Source organism: Lactuca saligna, chromosome 5 (genome assembly GCF_052625555.1).
Source record: "Lactuca saligna cultivar CGN05327 chromosome 5, ASM5262555v1, whole genome shotgun sequence".
Lineage (NCBI taxonomy): Eukaryota > Viridiplantae > Streptophyta > Magnoliopsida > Asterales > Asteraceae > Lactuca > Lactuca saligna.
This window is the reverse complement of record NC_136421.1, coordinates 210,018,462-210,026,024: the sequence shown is the minus strand read 5'-3', so window position 1 is coordinate 210,026,024 and position 7,563 is coordinate 210,018,462.

Here is a 7,563-nt window from a genome sequence, read left to right as displayed (position 1 = left end):
TCTTATTTTCCATCGGAGGTAAATTCATATATATGTTCGTTGATTTCGTTCTTATTTTCCATCAGTTTCTCAATCCAGTAAGTCCCGATCTTTTCAATTTTTGTTCATTTTCCTATTTTTATTATATTCATCCCAGGCCAATAACCTAACACGTGTTTACTAAAATTTAATCAATTTTTGTTCTTGATCATATTATCTATGGAGTATTTTTTTTTTTTTTATGGAAGTAAGGAACACAAAGACGGAGAAGACGTCACTCACATTCGTTTCTACATGAGATGTATTAGTAGGTTGATGGAGGAAATTGCTATGGTAATTAATTTTTATAAATGTATTTATTTTATTATTAATCAACTTTATAACATTGCATAACATGCAGTCACTTACTAATGCTCTTATGGCAATCGATGAGGAAAGGGCAATGTGGTGCACCACACACACAAAAAAAAACTTCAATTAAAGCCATCGAAAGCAAATCAAAGTCTTATAATGTTCATATTTATAATGTTGAGATTGTTTTGTTAACAAATAAAATGTCATAGGTAATATTCAAAACAAATTCTCTCTCTCTCTCTCTCTCTCTCTCTATATATATATATATATATATATATATATATATATATAATTGAGAGATTTAATAATTTATAATGTTTATTCCTTTAAGGTGAGGAATGAACTAGAGGCCTGCAAGGAAACATACAATATCATCAATGAAATGTTAGTTATTGCCGAAGAAAAGTGGAAGTGGAGAAATCATGCAAGTTTGCCCTTATATCATTCATGGTTCTTCAAGTTTTAGGGCCAAGGGCATTTTTGTCTTTTGACATGTTCAAGTTTTTGATAAAGTATGGAGAATTCACTTGAAATTAAACAACTAAAGAGTGATCTTATACTCATTGATGATCAGAAGAAAACATCAAAAGATGTAAGTTTTATATCTTTTTATTTTTTTAATTTACATATAATCTTACAAGTTTTTTTTGTAACTTCACAATCTTATCTAATCAATATGTTCTTGTAATCTACAGGGTTGCATACACATGATCCACAAACTACATGAGCATTTTTTGTTTATCTTGAGAGAGATCCTTCGGTTATAAAAGAAATCAATGTTTGAGTCCTTCACAAAAATGAATTATCGTCATTTGAACGAGCATCAATTAAAAATATGAAACATAGGTCAAAATATTATTCGATATAACAGTGTCATTTGAGATTTGAGATTGAGGGGATGTAATTTTAAAGCAACAACATAGTTGACACTTTTTTTTATTATCTAAAATCATTTATTATCGTAATGCCTGTACTATTTTCTTTCTATATTTCTAAGAGCAGTGTTAACAAAAAGTTGAACGACTTAAATGAGGTGCTTCAAAACATTAATCACTCATATTTTTGAACCTGATTGTAGAACAACCAAAGCACAATTGTGATTTGCATGAAAATCATGATCTTTATATATTTATGATTGAAGTTCTTAAGTTTTAGCAACCATTTTACTTCTAGGTTCGAGCTATTGATTTTGTGAAATATGAAATTTTAATAAGTTCTTCAATTTTTTTCCAACAGAATAGTATCTGGATCAATTCATGTCAATTATAGCAATGTACTTTCAAAGTACATTGCTATTTTGAGTTTTCTTGCAAAATATGACATTTTAATAAGTTCTTCAAACTTTTATTTTCTAGAAACTAAAATAGTATGTCAACTATTGCAATATACTTTTAAAGTGATTGATTAATAATTATGACTTTTTACAATGCATCTGCGATCAATGGTGTGTGCCATGCAATCACCCCGACCTCTCATTCGAAGAATTATTTGGTCTTAGTAATATGTAATGGTATTTGTGAGCTAGTTAGGGAGAGATAACATAGACTTCTTATACAGCTGATGATGGAGAGTGGGTCGGAGATTACCTTAGGAAAGCCTAGGAAGAGTAATATAACCCAAATAGAAATAAAGGAAATAAGAGATTCGGGTGTGTAGTAAATAAAATAAAATTTAAAAAAAATGTCAAAGGGTTAAATCTGCCACTTACATTTAAAATCATATGGAAGCGAAGTGCAATCATTTCTTTTCTTACGAATATTTATTAACATTTACGTTACTTTTAATTAAAAGACGATGCATATTGCATTTTTTTGGTTATCAAGAAAAATAAAGCAAGAAAGAAATATGTGTTTACTATGTGTTGGACCATGAGAGGGAAAATGAGAGAAAGAATCGAGTGAGTAAGAGTGAGGGACGACAACTATTCATTTTTCCGGCAAATGGTTAACCTCCTGTGATGGTTGAGATTTTCCGACCGCCACCTGTCACATGTGATGTGACATTCGATCATCATCTTGTAGTGAGACTCGTTCTTGTGAAACCGATCAAGAGGAGTGGAGGAAAAAAAACGAGAGGACAGCAAGAGAAGAAGAGGGTGCCGGCTGTGAAGTGCTTTTTTTCCGGCGAGCGGCTAAGGTACCGATGAAGTTCTGATGAAACTAGGGTTCCGACAGGAGCATTTTTAGGCAGTGATAGGATGCCGATTGAAGTGTTTTTCTGACGATCTTTATCAATTCCCGACAAGTTCCCGGATAAGGATAAACCCGGATGAAAATCACTTGAATGGTATGTGGCGGTGGTGCATGTGTGGGTGTGCGATAGGTTGTGACATGGTTGTCAAAATCGCAATCTCGATCGTAGGATCGTACGATATGTCAAAATTGCAATCTTGATCGTAGGATCGTACAATCCTACGATCCTAGGTGTGAAAAACAATTTGGATCATATTTTGGGTAGGATTGCAGGTAGAATCATAATATTGTAGGTAGGATCGTAGAATTGAGATCTGATCCGATCCTACCTTCCCTTGATTTTTTTTTTTTTTTTTTTTTTGCAAATGACTTTTTTTACTATTTTATGTCTTTTACCCTTTATCAATTTACCACTTATCATTTTGTATTGTGGCTTATGACTAATATTTTGAAGTTTTTATAACTTTTGAACAAAAAATTGAATGTTTGAAATACTTTTCATGATTAAAAATTATAAATTAAAACTATATTTTATTTTGTGAGATCTTAAGATCCTGATCCCGATCTTGCAAACTCAAAAATAAACCTTGAGTTGCGATAACAATAACAGTGAGCATTGGATCTCATATATGACCATATGAGAAATCGATGAATTTAACAGAGAATTCTAGTATATAATTACATATGGCACTTGGTTGAAACGTGGCCGCATCATCCAAAGAGTGAAGGTACATCATTGTTTTACATTATTAATTAACTAGGTTATAGCCCGTGGTAACCACGGTTACAAAAATAATTAATTTTTTATTGTAAAAAGTTATAATTATTAATCAATTACTTTAAAAATATATTGCAATAGTTGACATACTTCTTTAGTTTTTGGAAAATAAAAGTTTGAAGGACTTATTAAAATGTCATATTTTGCAAGAAAACTCAAAATAGCAATGTACTTCGAAAGTACATTGCTATAATTGACATGAATTGTTCAGATACTATTCTGTTGGAAAAAAAAAATTAAAGAACTTATTAAAATTTCATATTTCATAAAATCAATAGCTCGAACCTAGAAGTAAAATGGTTGCTAAAACTTAAGAACTTTAATCATAAATATATATAAAGAACATGATTTTCAAGCAAATCACAATTGTGCTTTGGTTGTTCTACAATCAGGTTCAAAAATATGAGTGATTAATGTTTTGAAGCACCTCATTTAAGTCATTCAACTTTTTGTTAACATTGCTCTTAGCAATATAGAAAAAAAATAGTACAGGCATTACGATAATAAATGATTTTAGATAATTAAAAAAAGTGTCAACTATGCTATTGCTTTAAAATTACATCCCCTCAATCTCAAATCTCAAATGATACTCTTATATTAAATAATATTTTGACTATGTTTCATATATTGAATTGATGTTCATTCAAAGGGAAATCTCCAGAAAAGTCCTAAAATTTTAATCCAATTTATGAAAAAGTCCCAAACTAATTTTTGTTTACAGAAAAGCACAGAATACCGGCTAAAACTTCGAAAAAACCCTTTTTGGCCGGTTTCGTAGATTTAGCCGGTATTCTGTCCTTTTTCGTTAGTTTGCTCAAAATATTAGGATTTTTCTGAAAATTACCCGATAACCAAAATATTGGGATTTTTTTGAAAATTACTATGGAATTAATGGATATTATTATTAACAAATCATTTATAAACATAAAAAATATTTTTTTTATTATAAACAAAGGAAATACATTTGTTGTTAATTTCTAAAAATAGAATGGTCGACTATGTACTTCTCAATTGTTTGTTGACCACTTCAAAGTCTTTATGTTCTTCATATGTATCGTTGTGGGTGTCATAGTGAGAAGTAATCTATTAGGCGTGACCAATACAAGAGTTGATAATATTTATTAATACACAATCAATAAGTTTCTACTTGCTATTAAGCATGATGCTATATGATCATGTGTTATTAGAAAATATCATTACACGAACATATAGATCTTTCATTATGTTCTTTAACCTAACTACCACCTAACCTCCAAACATTACCCGGTAACAACCATAAAATTACACATATCTATCGAGAGTGAAAAGTAAACTTTGAATGACAATTTAAATAGATAATCACCCTTCACTTGTTTCCATATAAATTATCATTCAAGGTTCACTTTTCACATTTTATAGATGTGTGTTAGCCGATGATTGTTAACATGTAAGGTATGAATGTTGGTTGGTAGTTAGGTTAAACAACATAAGAAGAACACCAACATTAGAGGAATGCTAACTAACTTCATCTCACCATCATACCCACAACAATGCATAGGAAGAACATAGAGAGTTTGAGTGGTCAGGAAACAATAGAGGAGTACTTAGGCCACCAATATTTTGGTTATTATGTAATTTATAAAAGATTTGTTAATAATAATATCCATTAATTTCATGGTAATTTTCAAAAAAGCCACAATATTTTGATTATTATGTAATTTTTGGAAAAGTCCCAAAATTTTGAGCAAACTAACGAAAAAGGACAAAATACCGGCAAAATCTGCGAAACCGGCCGAAAAGGGTTTTTTCGAAGTTTTAACCGGTATTCTGTGCTTTTCTGTAAATAAAATTTATTTTGGGACTTTTTCATAAATTGGACTAAAATTTTGGGACTTTTCTGGAGATTTCCCCTCATTCAAATGACGATAATTCATTTTTGTAAAGGACTCAAACTTTGATTTCTTTTATAACCGAAGGATCTCTCTTAAGACAAACAAAAAATGCTCATGTAGTTTGTGGATCATGTGTATGCAACCCTATAGATTACAAGAACATATTGATTAGATAAGATTGTGAAGTTACCAAAAAAAGGAAAAAAAAACTTATAAGGTTATATGTAAATTATAAATATAAAAAAATAAATAAAAAAAAAAGATATAAAACTTACATTTTCTGATGTTTTCTTCTGATCATCAATAAGTATAAAATCACTCTTTAGTTGTTCAATTTCAAGTGATTTCTCCATACTGTATCAAAAACTTGAGCATGTTAAAAGACGAAAATGCCATTGGCCCTAAAACTTGAAGAACCATGAATGATATAAGGGCAAACCTGCATGATTTCTCCACTTCCACTTTTCTTCGGCAATAACCAACATTTCAACATTTCATTGATGATATTGTATGTTTCTCTACAGGCCTCCAGTACATTCCTCACCTTAGAGGAATAAACATTATAAATTATTAAATCTCTCTATTATTTATATATATATATATATATATATATATATATACACACACACATTAATTTAGATCATTTGTTTTGAATATTACCTATGACATTTTATTTGTTATCAAAACAATCTTAACATTATAAGACTTTGATTTGCTTTCGATGGCTTTAATTGAAGTTTTTTTTGCGTGGTGGACCATATTGCCCTTTCCTACTCGATTGCCATATGAGCATCAGTAAGTGATTGCATGTTATGCAATGTTATAAAGTTGATTAAGAATAAAATAAATACATTTATGAAAATTAATTACCATAGCAATTTCCTCCATCAACCTACTAATACATCTGATGTCAAAACGAATGTGAGTGATCATCTTCCCCGTCTTTGTGTTCCTTACTTCCATAAAAAAAAAATAAAAAAAATAAAAAATAAAAAAAAATACTCCATAGATAATATGATCAAGAACAAAAATTGATTAAATTTTAGTAAACACGTGTTAGGTTATTGGTCTGGGATGAATAGAACACAAACAGGAAAATGAACAAAAATTGAAAAGATCGGGACTTACTGGATTGAGAAACAGATGGAAAATAAGAACGAAATCAACGAACATATATATGAATTTACCTCCGCTGGAAAATAAGAACGAAATTTTGTAAACACGTGTTAGGTTATTTACCTGCTATTCTCAGTTAAAATTAAAACTCATTAGCCTGTAATTCATCCAAAAAGAAATCTATTACAGCAAACCATCAACAAAGGTTCAAAGTCATTACCAAAAGCCGACAAGTCCTAATGCGATCCATAGTAGGAGATGTCATAAAGCACTTTGGTAAGATTTCAAAGCAGTGGCACGTTTTGGAGTCTCTACTTCAAGAAACCTAAATCAAAACAATGAACTGTAAATGCTAAAATCGAGATTAACAACTTGAAAGTTCAAGTCTTCAATTCCTCTCGGTTGACGACGAATATAGAGAAAAAAAACAGTAGGTTCAATGGGTAAGGCCAGGGCCGTCTCAACGAGTTTGGCGATTCTAAGCGAACAAAAATTTTGGGGCCCTTTGACATTTACTATAGTTAACTCCTCTTTTATCCGGGCTTGGGACCAGTAATAATAAACTAAAAAGTTTACAAATGGCGGAGTTAAATTTTTTTTTATGTACATGTTTTTTGTGAATATATTTTATGACATAAAGTTAATTATTCTAGCCTTTTTAGATACAAATTCTTTAATAAAATTTTCATAATCAATTTCTTTAACTAATTGTTTTTCAATTGACAAAATAGCTAATCCATTTAATCTTTTTTGTGACATTGTAGATATAGATTAGGATTATACCACCCTTGAGATAACGGAAAGCTCAAAAACAATGGAATCTGTCAATCTGGAATCTGTAAACAATGGAATCAATGAACAATGCAATCTGTCAATCTGGAATAAAAAATCATAAAATTGAAAAGTTTAACAACTTTATCATTCATGCCATCCGGATAAATCTAAAAACAATTAAAATACAAATTACGTAACTTAATAAGAAAACATTGTGTTTTAATTGGAAGACATTATATAATAGGATTTCAAACAAAAATCTCATTCAAAACAAAACCAAATTATGTGGCCAAACAACTTAAACTTTTTAGGCAATCAAGTTAACGGTTATGTGACACCAAAAATGTAAATTAAAAAGTTTTTCTATTTTGGATGCTATATTTCTAATAAAATCAGTTATATACAATCTAATTGAAATCTCACATGCAATTCCATATGATTCTATCATTAACGAGGAACAAAACATTGTCCAATACTATCACATGTCAGTTTATTATGA